General features: G+C 48.7%; 1 protein-coding gene across 4 annotated transcripts in view; it reads left to right on the top strand.

Moving 5' to 3' along the window:
* The first annotated feature begins 353 nt into the window (after positions 1-353).
* The window catches only part of RIN2 (Ras and Rab interactor 2), a 1069632-nt gene continuing 1057809 nt past the window's right edge, over positions 354-12176 (top strand). For all 4 annotated transcript variants that reach the window (XM_069607527.1, XM_069607524.1, XM_069607525.1 and 1 more), the window contains exon 1: positions 354-524. The gene's annotated coding sequence lies outside the window, so the exon portion shown is untranslated. The remainder of the gene's footprint in view (positions 525-12176) is intronic.

Raw genomic sequence — 12176 nt, 5'->3', positions numbered from 1 at the left:
CGCATTGCCCCATTTTACTACCTTCTATTTGTGCAATTATGGTTCTGGATTTTGATTTGAACTTTCCAACGCGTGAAAGTTTCGAATCAGAAAGGGAAAGGCACATTGGTGGCGTGCGACCTGGCTGTGTGGTGTGGTATGCGACTTGCACTACACTTCACTGGTATTCCTTCAGAAGATGTGACCAGGTAGGTTTTTGCAGTAGGGCAAAGTTGACACTTTTTAGGCTTTACGCTTTCGTTCCTCGCCCGCCCCAGGCTCGTACCGCTTGTGTTGTGCTTGGGAACGCTGGCACAGACCTCGCTGGAAGGGGAGATTACGCATGCGCGTCCTTTGTCCCGCCTCTTCGCCGGTGCCGTCCTCCTCCTCCTCCTGCCCCTCGGAGGTGCAGTCTTGCCCAGAGGCCATTGGGATGCTGCGGGCCCCCCAGGAGTTCGGTATTTGGGGGGAGCAGAAAGGGGTCTAATCTGGGACGGCAGTGCAAGGTGGATCCCAGAGGCGAGAGGTGTCTGCAGCGCAGCAAGGTAAGAGGAGATGGAGGAGGGGCCGTTGTGTAGCACCTCCCCCTCCCTCAGATGTGTGACAAGTCCAGCTCGGGAGAGTGCTTCCCACCTCCTCAAGATACAGCGACTCCTCTCCCTGTCACCTCCCCTTATGCACTTCAGTGACCCTCTCTCTGTCTTCCTTCCATGAGGCTCGTCCCTGGCCCCGTTTGCAATCACAACTGAAAGGCGACAGGTCACTCACGGGACACCGTGGGTCCCACTGCACTGCGTGCCCATGTGTGTGTGGTGGCTCCAGTTCCAAGTGTGCTGTGTTAGCTTCCCGCTGGCAGGGAATGCACCCCCCTGACTGAGGATGGTGGGATGGGGCAGGCAAGGGTCTGAATCCCTGACACTTGAAAGTGTTTCATCGGTTGCAACTTTCAAACGGGCCATCAAATGCGAGGCGGTGCAGCATGCCGCGGGTGGTTAGGTAACTAGTTCTTTGCAGGGGCGTTCCTAGACATTGTCTGTGGAGGAGAGGTCGATGGGGCTAAGTGGGGGAGGGGAATCCATTTGTGGCGCAATAAGATCCTCCACAAAGCCGCATGGCGTGCTTGTCCGTGGCCCAGGGGCGTTGCTAGGGGGGGGCTAAGGGGGATATAGCCCCTGATCTTTTGGTTGTAGCCCCGGATAGAATCTCAGGAGCTACAGCCAAAAGACTAGTTAGCCCCCAGTCCCAACAGTTCCCACATCAGTTTAGCCCCGGGTCTTTTCCAGACCTAGCAACTCCCCTGCCGTGGCCGGTCTGTCTGCGGGGGCAAGGGGCCTCATAGCTCGCCCTGTACCCATTTCAGGCAGAGCCGATGATTCTGGAAGGGGCGCTTTGGTGCTGCTCGCTTCCGTCCTCCTCCGGGTTTCTCCTGCACTGAGTCGTGGGGACGGGCTCGGGTTATAACAGCCCGCAAGGCTGCCACCCACTTCCCCTGGAGGGGCAAAGGCTTTTGTCTGCAGCGCAGAGCAGTGCATTTCAGGGGCGAGTTAGAGCAAGTCCGCCCACTCCCTGGCATGATACTTCTCAGCATGGCTTTGTTTTGGAAACTATTTAAAAGCACAAAGCGGCCCCTTGCTGGACACCGTACATCGGTGACATCACCCCAGCGGATCCCATACGGTTCCACTGTCTCAATTGATGACGTTCCTGTTAATGTATCGGCGATGGAGCGCCCATCCACCAAAAATGCATGCACATACCACAGCCTATGGAGTATCACCAAGTATCTGCCAGTGCCACTGCACAATGATTATTCTATGCCCAACAGTTGTGTTATGGCATTGCGCATTCGTGTATGTGCAGCTGCGCACACCCGCAGCAATCCTTTCATGCGCCCGCCCCTCCACCCCCCATTCGGTCCACGAAGCCGGCATATGTCTCAGATGTGGTGTTTTGGGCATCGTTCCTGAGAGAGCTCGGGAGCGTGAGCTCCGCGGGCCTTTGATCTTCTGCTGTGCAAGGTTGTGACGGGCAGTGATTTCTTTCAGATGTGGTGTGCTGGAACGCTCGCGCCCGCTGCCACCTGCAACCCTCTCCTGGATGTGTGTATTCGCTCGGAAGTGCGATAAGCAGATTTTCTTTACCCCGGCCCACAAATCATCCGGCTGCGTTTTTTGTGTGTGCATTTGTGCTTTTGTTTTCTTTAAGCCTTATCTACATTGTTAACTTTTTGCACGTGAAAGTAACGTTTTGTTTCGCTTGTGGATTTTATTATGATGTTCCTGGACTGTGACAGTTACTAGTCCCTTGCAGTTTCTTGCTGCCGTTTGTCAGCGTTTTTACGACTCCGGTAGTTGAGCGCGCGGTTTATGCACTGGTTGCTGAGGTCATAGGTTTAAAGCGCTTCGCTCCTGGCTAAGCCAATCACCTTTAGTGGCTCTTAAGTTCAGTACCATGGACACGGGTATTAGTGAATCGTTTTATTTCCTGTGCTATGGAACGATAAAACTTTACCATGTTTATTGTTGAAACCCTTATGATAACAGCCCAGGGCTGATTAGGAATGGCACTGCCCGCATGAGAGAAGGCAGTCTCTTGTTCTCGATATTATAGACAATAGCAACATTGTGGAGCAGTGACTAGTTACTTATTTTAGCTTCAGCGCCATAAGCTTTTTGGGCATTTAGTTGGATTAACATCAAGGAAGATACGAGAAAGTTATATTCAACTAGAAACATACGTGTCCAGCGGATCTTCCCAAAGAAGCCAGTCGACTAGCAACCTCACCCATCAAACACCCAACTCAACACACCCTCACCACCTCGCCAACACAAACAGACAGCAAAGTAAATATGGTGGCCTCTCTCAACATAGTCAAAACTCAAAACCTCTTCAACCAACTGCTACAACCTACCCATAATGACCATATTCCTCTGCTCCCACCTGTCTCCCACAAAGAAACCTAGACACCCAGGGAAACACCACAAACCACCTCGAAAACTCACCTGCACTCGACTACCAGCACAAACAGTTGAGTACAATTCCTTTCCCGCTACGCCCCTTATCAATCCCCACACCTTCTTCATCTACGGATTTATTAGCGTGCCTAGAGACTATTATAATGGCACCGGTGCACAATACAAGCCCCAATAACATAGCAAAAGACAGCACAACCTGTAGGTCTTTATACGGAAAATAACTCGTTACAGTACCAATCGTTAACACTTTTGGCCTCTGTTTTTTTTTCTCCAATTCCTGTTTTCCTAGTTTTCAGATGTATCACTCCTCATTGGGTTGGTGGTTTTGGTAACTGATCGTAGGTGCCATCATTGGGAACATCCCAAACTCTACGGAAGATTGCTCGGCCACTCTTCGAGAGACTGCCCCGATCTCTCGCTGCCTTGATATCTTTCGGCAAGATATCATGGGACGAAGATGGGAGCCCGTTTATCATGCCGTACCACCTCCCGAGAATGTAGGCCTGCTCGGGCAGGACCTCTAAATTAAGAGATGCGACATACAGCGCTGGCCCAGTGAGGCGGGACACTCGGTTCCTGCAACACATTTCTACTACTATGGTTATTTAAATTGCACTGAGGAGCCGGCAGCAGTGCATTGAAATACTGTGTACCAAAGATCCATCGGAAATAGTACATTCACCTGCCACTCAGAGTTTCAATACGCTGCTACCAAAGAGGGTGAAGACGTGGCCATGTGCATCCAGTAACCGGCCAAGCTTTGTCTACCGAGATCAATACAAAACACTCCACCATGACTATAGGCATATTTAAGTTCTACTTACTGCACTATCACATTAAGTACCACTGAATCCCCAAGATCTCTCCCCACCCTTTGACCAACCCCCAATTTCTCTCCAACTTACCACACACAAACAGAAACCAGCCCCTCTAACACAGATATTAATAAAGCCCCCCTACCCAGAATTTGAAAATGCCAAACTTACAAGTCTAACTACAGCTGACATACCCAATCACTGCCCGACACACATCCACAGTATAAGCACGAGCCTGGCCCTGTGGACACAGACACCTCGATGCCGCCCACATTTCACACCTAGAATGCTTACACGCATGCAGAGTTCAGGGCACTGATCTGCAACCTCAACACAAAGCGCTGCAGTCTTGCCTCCACCTCGCCTCTAACCTAACCAAACCCACCCACTGTCTTCCAGATCTGCCAGTGCACAAGGAGACCAGGCAAATGGCAGTGGTGCGCCGTACAAACCCTAATAACAGAACATAACGCCCCCATGCCCTTTCCCATCAGGCGGGCCAGCTCTGGCACTGGCATGCATGCCTACCTGACCTCATTTGGGCTTCAAGGTATATGCCACCCCAGGTGCATACAGAGAGCTACAGGAACAGACAGCCACACGTGCTCTTCTTCAGGTGTGGTTTCAGGATTCTGCACCTGGGAGGTGGGGTTCGAGGATACATGGCTGATGGATGAAACTGGGCAGGTGCTTTAACATTTCTGTGATTTCTTATGCCCCTCGATGTATCGCGCACTCTTGCTGAATGGCTACTTTCCCGAAAGGATTTTTGATTTAATGTTTTACCTCAGATGGTATGTATGGGTAAGTATATAAATGGGGTGTGGCTGATGGAAGGAGGCTTATGGGGGTCCCCTCCACGTTCTGTGGTTAAAAAAAGGTAAACACAGCGGAAAAATAAAAATCAGCAAATGCCTAATAGACCCCCCCACCCCCCCCCCTTCGGCAATATTAATATCATGTGCATGTTTTAATGTCATATCAGTATTAATGTATATGCATGCATGTCATATCAGTATTAATTTCATGTGCATTACAATCAAAAGGCAGTGCAGGTCTTTGCATTAAACAAAGGAGGAGCCGCCAGTTACAATAAAAGAGAAAATAAGGCAATATGGGGGTTAGGGGGGAGCAAGTGCTATCAAGTTTAAAATTTCACCTCGTGCCTGGTTCCTCCCGTATTTATGTGCCACAATGATATTATATGAATACCCAATTTAATGGCACTCAGTGCATTGACCTGGGAAAGAGGAAGTCTTGAGTTGGCCCTGCCATTGTTCTAACAATCGCCCGTCAATAGTGTGGGGCGGCTTCTTAATACATGGGCCTCATCACGAGTTGGGCTGTAGCCCTTAAATGAGGTGGTAACGGTATTACAGCCGCAATTAAGGGCTGGCTCTATCACGAGTTGGGCGCTTAATCGGCTGTTTTACCTCCAGCTTTTTTCTGGAGGTGAAAATCCCTGTTTTCGGCGGTATTACAGCCGGTTGTATTAGCCTGCAGTATTAGCATCGAAAATTCCCCATTGGATCCAATGGATGCAATCAGGAATGGGGATTTACTGTTAAGGCCCAACCCGTGATCCGGTGGTAATACCACCGGGCCGGTCGGTGCTAGGGCTATTACAGTCGGCGATATTACAGCCGGGAATACAGCCCAACTCGTGTGGCATCTTGCAGGCCAGGAAGCGATGGCAGAATCCAGGTATTCAGGCGCGGGTGGGGTCAAGGGATTTCAGGGCACGGGGCAGAGACATGACAGAGCAGGTGGGTGTTCATGCTTATGGGTGGCTGTTCCACATGTTTGGTGTGATACAACAGACGCCTGGATTGGCTGTTTTAATTTTTTGTTAACTTGGAGGTTTCCAGGGTGAGGCATGCTTTTCTTCTCGTAGACCGAGCACTGCTTGCAAGGTCACAAGCTTGCTGGAAGCATGTGGGTTTATGGAGGCGTTTGAAACAATGTGGCCGAGTCTAAGGACTGCACTCATCATGGCTTTCTTTGCTACATGCTAACCGACAGCTCAGCCTGCTCATCCACATGGTGTAGTTGCATTTTTGATGGCATTTGAAACTCAAATCATTTCTAATCGACCCACAAGCATGATTGTATGTGCTTACGTTCACTCATTTTTAAGTGGCTACCCAAATGAGGTGGGGTGGCAAGTTATGATCGTGAGGCTAGCTGATCATTTGAGGCCGAGTGAGGCGGCGTGAGATAAAGACGTGGTGACCATTGAACAAGGCAGGGTGGCCAGTGAATGGGGTCGCGTTTATCAGTGGTCAGTGGGTGTGGCGGGCAACTAAATATCAGTCATTGTTGCCAAAAAGACCGGGTCAGCAAGAATCAAAGAATTGAGCAGTGCAAGTTTAGTTTAGTATTTTTTTTTTTACCGCGCACCGAACCCCGAGGTAACTGGGCACCAGAGACTTAGAGCAGGTTACAACAGATTATAGACATACAAGATAAAACAGGAAGTGCAAATGACCAGGTTACATAGTGGTCGAGGGTCAGACAGGAAGAAGACAGTGGTGAGAAATTGGTTAGTAAGTCAGACAATGGGAGATTTCTTGTTGGTGAGCCAGGACTTCGTTTTTGCTCTGAAGGTCCAGAAGGAAGGTTCTGCTCTGAGGTTCAAAGGTAAGGTGTTCCACTGTTTGGCAGCTAGGACCGGGAAGCTGGAGCCGCCTGCTTTTTTTTAGGGAGAATTTAGGGATGGATAGGCAGTGGGAATACAGCGATGTGGTTGGTCTGGCAGATATGTGTTTGTTGAACTTGTCTGCCAGGTACTTGGGGGCGTCATTAGAGAGGCATTTATGGATGATGACGAGTGATCTGAGGGTGATTCTGTCTCGTAAAGGAAGCCAGTGAGCATCTTGTCTATAGCTGGACACGTGTGAGTGCCACAGGATACTCAGAGCCGCTCTAAGGACATTGTTCTGCCGCAACTGCAGGTAATGACTCAGTGACCAATGAGTAGGGAACAGGAGACCACTGAGTGAAGCTCAGTGACCACAAATGGAGGAGGCGCTGTCGTTGAGCCAAGGAGAACAGAAAGCAAGAGTGTTTGACCAATAAATATTATTAAGATGACCAGCGAGTAGGGTACCCATAGCATTCAATGAGTGAAATAAGGTGGCCAGCGACTAAGGCCGAGTGATAACAAATCTCTTTAAATGTTTGTTTGAAGCCTTCACTGCAGAAACAGATTCAGGTGGGATCTGCTCACACAGAGTCATCGCTTTCTAAAATATGTTGAGCAATCACTGACACATTTCTCCAGAACAGAATTTACCACAAGGGGAATGTAAAGCACTTCACCTGACTTAATAGTAAAATCAAACACACCACAGTGCTAGTTTCCTTCAGTGTTTTCCCTAAGACTCCCAGTATGAGAGCTTAACCAATGGCTGTGCCAGCTGCAGAAATCTGTGTCTGAGCTGACTGGCACAAGTTCCAAAAACCAGTACAAAAGGATTGGGTGGGGCAAGGGACCTGCTGCAGAGATCTACGGGGAGTCTGCTGGTTGCAGGTCCCAATCTGAGTAAGAGGTACCTAGAGGCTTATGTGCCTGCTCCAGAAATCTATGTGTGATATGCATCTCACATGTACCAATTCCACATAGTGATGTTAACTATTTTACCTCCTGCAGAGATTAGCACACAACCTGTAGATCCCATGTTGGGATCTCAGCAGAGTCAATTCAACATGTCATTCTTCTGTGTTGGACACACAGAGTAACTTTGATTGGGGAGCTATTAGTACAGTGCTTGGATACCTCTCTATTCACCATAAAAGCACAGAGAGGACTGTGAATATTTTTGTTTTGCTCTCCTGTGCCTCTAACCAAAGAAGAGCGGTGGCCCTACCACCACAACATGCCTGGGAAAGGGGAAGACTATTGTTATTCCCACTGACCCCTCGACACCTCGCCCCTACACCACATCGCAGCAAAGCTAGGGAATCCACTCTCGCTTCACACAGGGTGAGTGTGACTCCAGCTAGCTGCGTGTAAATGGCAACTCTCAGGAAGGAAAGGAACACAGCACTTTTTCAGTAGAGCACAGGTTGTTGTATTCTGATCCAAGCAATATCAGGGTCTCCTGCTGCCAGAAGACTAAACTAAGATGTAGGTGCCCTCGTCACCTGCTGGGACAACAAAAGGGTGGATGTCAGCGTTGGGCAGGCCAGAAACCAGTGCTTTAAGATGATACAAAGACCGGTCATCAGAAGATGTCCCAGAAAGAGATGGGTAGCATAAACTTAAAAATAAAGGAAGCAGGAAAGGGTTGTAAGGGGCCCGGGATGCTTTATAATGGGAGTGGAGTGATTTGTTTGGGAAAGAAGGGACGCAGTGACATCCTCATGTGTTCAAGAAAACTTCGACCTTGAGGTTGGGTGCGGGTGAGGTTTCTCCTCTGTACTGCTGGGTCGCAACCCCTTCCATTGACTGTTCGCAAGTCTCCACTTTTCTGGGGCACCCCCCCTCCTGCTTTATGCTTGCTCAACTACAGCTGAAAGAAATGTGATGAATACCTGATATCATTACACCATTTTTAATGTATTTCCTATGATAGGATGTCAAATGCATAAGTCAATTTTATTTTTCTACTTACAGGGCAAGCAAGGCTTATTAATGGTACCACTGATTTGCACCCATCCAGATTCAGGTGTAACAAACATGGAGGCCAAACCATCGGGGGCTAAAACCCTTTCCTCTGCAGAGCGTTGAAACCTTTCCCGAAAGAAGTGCATAGTTTCATGTATTTCAAGAATCAATCGAAAATTGCCCCTTTCAGGAGGGAAATAGCTCTTCCCCTGTCCTGCTTGCCCCACAATCCCCCACCCCCATAAGTTGACTGGGCCGACTGACACCCCTATATTCAGTCTGCCGCTTCCAGTGACCAACCAAGACCAAGGGTGACAAAAACACACAGGGGAATTCATGGGCTATCCTTAATCCGCAGAAGTACGTGGGTCACTGATCCACATGTTTGGTGACCTGTCAAATTCTGCAGGTCACTTTCGTGGCGTGAGCCATCCCCCAGGCACAAATTGCCCTCAATGGCTTCCGTCCCTCCTGCACCCAAGGAATGCCTTGCATTTGTGAATTTTCAATTTCCAATGCAACAGAACTGGAAATAGAAAAAAAGTATAATGTGCCCAAATGCCTTGAGGTGGTCGGCCAGGCCCGGGAATGGCACGGGCCATGCGATAGGGCCCTGGGGTGGGGGCCGTAGCTTGCACTCACTTTGAGGGCCCTCATTCTCCCTCCTTGATGTCTGGGAACTCCCTGGGATGAACCTCCGGGGAAGCTTGAAACATTTTCTGTGTACTTGACATACAGGGGTGGGATTTTAGTGTGGTTAAACGATGTCTGTGTTAAAGTAAATTACTTATTTTTCAGAAAACATTTGCAGGGCCTTTTTGGGATTAGTACTACTGCTGTTATGTTATGTTATGTTAACGGTACTCATATAGCGCACTGTCACCAACGGAATTGGTCCCCAGGCTCTCTGGAGGATCTGTAAACGAGAAGGTGGGATGGGTTAGTCGGGTGAAGAGGGAATAGGATAGTGAGAGGAGTGGTGTACTGTTGGCAGCTTCAACTTGGTAGACACCGGGTGCTGAGCTTCGGTGCGAGTATTGTATCGGTGTCAGTCTGCATGTGCTGTTGGTGCGACTTGTGTTGTTGCAGTGTGGTGAAGAGCGTGCAGCTTGTTGTGCGAGATTTTTTTTAAGTGTGCAGAGAGTTTGAGTTTATATTGGTTAGTGGGTTATGTGACATTTAACATGCAAGCATTCACAGTTCTGTCTAAGTGTAGCACCCGCTGACCTACTCCATTCCGTCTGAGTGTGGCACTCGCCAATCTTCACAATATTATCCAGATACTGCACAGGCCAATGTTCACAATTCTATCTAAGTGCTAACAGTCTCATTTGCTTCTAAGTGCTGTGCTTGATAATCATCTGTTGGGAGGTTTCTTCAGTTCAGTCAGTCCTCTGCAGAGTCTGTGCAGCCCGCGGCCCACGTTAGTACAGCAGAGGCAAAGGCGGTAGACAATTCATTTTCTACCTGTGTTACCTTTATAACTGGGGCAGTCTTTTTCTCAGTTGCAGTGCAAAGTTGGGCATAGCGCGCTTAAAGCCCCCACTCTCGCCAAAACCACAGCTATCCAGCCTCTCGGAGCAACACACAGCGCTTTCATTTCGGTACTTTTGTTTTCTGCTTGAAAACGTTTCTTTTTTTGGGTTATACATTACTGGGGAACTGGGGAATCCCTGAACCTGCATATTGGCACATTGTAACTTCTTCCAAAGACTTCCTCGTTGCTTATCTTATGTAACACGCGAGCCTTTCATCCTGGCTGGTATTGTACCCGGGGCCAAAGAATTTGCACACATTCTTATGGACAACGACTTGACACCGGGGACTTCCCGGGGATGAAAACAAACAGTCCTTGTGGTGATGCAACCGCTGCTTTTCTATTCTCGACACACCATAATCTGCACGCATAGGGCCTCATTACGACCCAGGCGGTAAGTTACCGCCTGGGCCGTGACTTTACCACCATGGCGTAAACTATGTTTACGCCATGGTGGTTGGCGGACTTACCGCCCCATTCCGACCTTGGCGGGGCGGTAAGTCCCCAATCCCCATTTACCCTTCCCCATTCCCATTTTTGCCCCATAGGGTATAATGGGAGTGGGGAAGGCGTTAATTACGCCACCGTAAATTACGGTGGCGTAATTAACTCCATGGTCCCTTAGCGCCATGGATTTTAACACCTGCTAAAAGCAGGTGTTAAAAGCGCCATGGCGCTAAGGGACCTCGTACTCAGGCGGTAAGGGTCGGCGCTGTTAACGCTGCCGTTAACCCCTTACCGCCTGGGTCGTAATGAGGCCCATAGTATCACTACAGGAACCGGTGGCCTTTGAGTTTGCAAGCTTTATATAGTAACATGGCAAGTAACACACACATACCCCCACCGTCTCCCAGGTGCATTTTGTATCCATATGTTGCCGCATTGTTTTGTACTCTTCGATATGTGCACCTCTCGTTTTATGACACCAGGCTCTCACGCGCGTGCATGTTGGCATAGTCCTTCAAGGTTGGAAACCCAGGGGTGATCTGCCCGTCCTTTGCTCTCAGCAGACTCGGGGCCTTAATTCCACGCAGCTGCTGCGACGTCAAGAACGCCCAATCGCTGCTCTTGACAGAAAATGAAAGGCGGCCTTTCCCCAGGTTTCACATTCTCTTCTACACGAGGGAGCCATTCAGAGAATAGCTCTTCATTCTTCAGGCAGAAGGCGGTGGTTAGAGGCAGGTTCTCATTAGCAAAACACATGGCTCGCATAATGCATCAAAGCAGGTGGGACAATCCATTGGAAACCGACAAGAAAGCCATCTGCTCCCCAGGAACAGCCAGGAATTCTTCGACTTCTATGGGATTTGGTTTTAGCTGAGTGCCTTTCCAGGAGGAGCCACTTGTAATTAATTTATTTTTTCATTTTATTTATTTGCATTTTTAAAGCGCTCACACAGCCCGGGGGCATTGAGGCACTGTTACAGGAATACATCTCTAAGTTGTGTATTTATAGCGCGCTTATTTATTTATTTTTTATTTAATTGCATTACAATTTCTACAAAAAGAAGGATCCATTCTCCAATGTGATTCATAAGTCTTTCCCGGATAGAAGCAATCTTATCAGGGAATCCAGTTACTTAAATTTATAAGTTCAAAGTCTTCAGAAATAAGGACAATCCAATAACACATCGCTTGTTGTTACTGCTAGCCAACATGGCCCATAGGTTTTCCAAGTCTAAGGTGCAGTAGTTCCTAAGTGGGTGGGCCAAAAAGCGTTGCCTGGTCTCCACAAGGCCAGTGCATTCTAAAACCAGGTGTTTAGTGGTTTCTATCACGTCTGGTATGTTGCAATATCGACAGTTATTTGAGGCGGATTGCTTGCATATTGCAAGAATTTCATTAGTTTTTAGTTGGTTAAGTCTGCGCTTATTACCCAGAGGTTTTTAAGCGCAGACCCGGGGATCGAACCTGTGTTGCTTCATGTCGTCTTGTTTCCAAGGCAAGCACGTTGCCGCTGAGCTATCCTCCCGGGACAATATGTAACGCCTACATATTGTTTGTATCGTGAGCTGAGAGGTAGTTGTAGACTCTCCTGAGTGGGAACCTATGCATTTGGCCGTGTTCGTTCTCGGTAGAGGGTCTCCCAGACCTTTTCATACTTAATCAATGAACCCGAGCTGGGGAGGCATTACTGGGTCAGGTAATGCCCTGGTGTGTAAATTACAGGGTCGAGCGAAGCAAGGGCCTAATGCGGGATGTTACCCAAACCCAGTAATGCCCCACCAGCGAAGGGCTTAATGATCTCAATATCCTGGCAT

This window comes from Ambystoma mexicanum, chromosome 4q, assembly GCF_040938575.1.
Source record: "Ambystoma mexicanum isolate Mex_15411 chromosome 4q, UKY_AmexF1_1, whole genome shotgun sequence".
Lineage (NCBI taxonomy): Eukaryota > Metazoa > Chordata > Amphibia > Caudata > Ambystomatidae > Ambystoma > Ambystoma mexicanum.
This window is presented reverse-complemented; position numbering and strand designations above follow the sequence as displayed.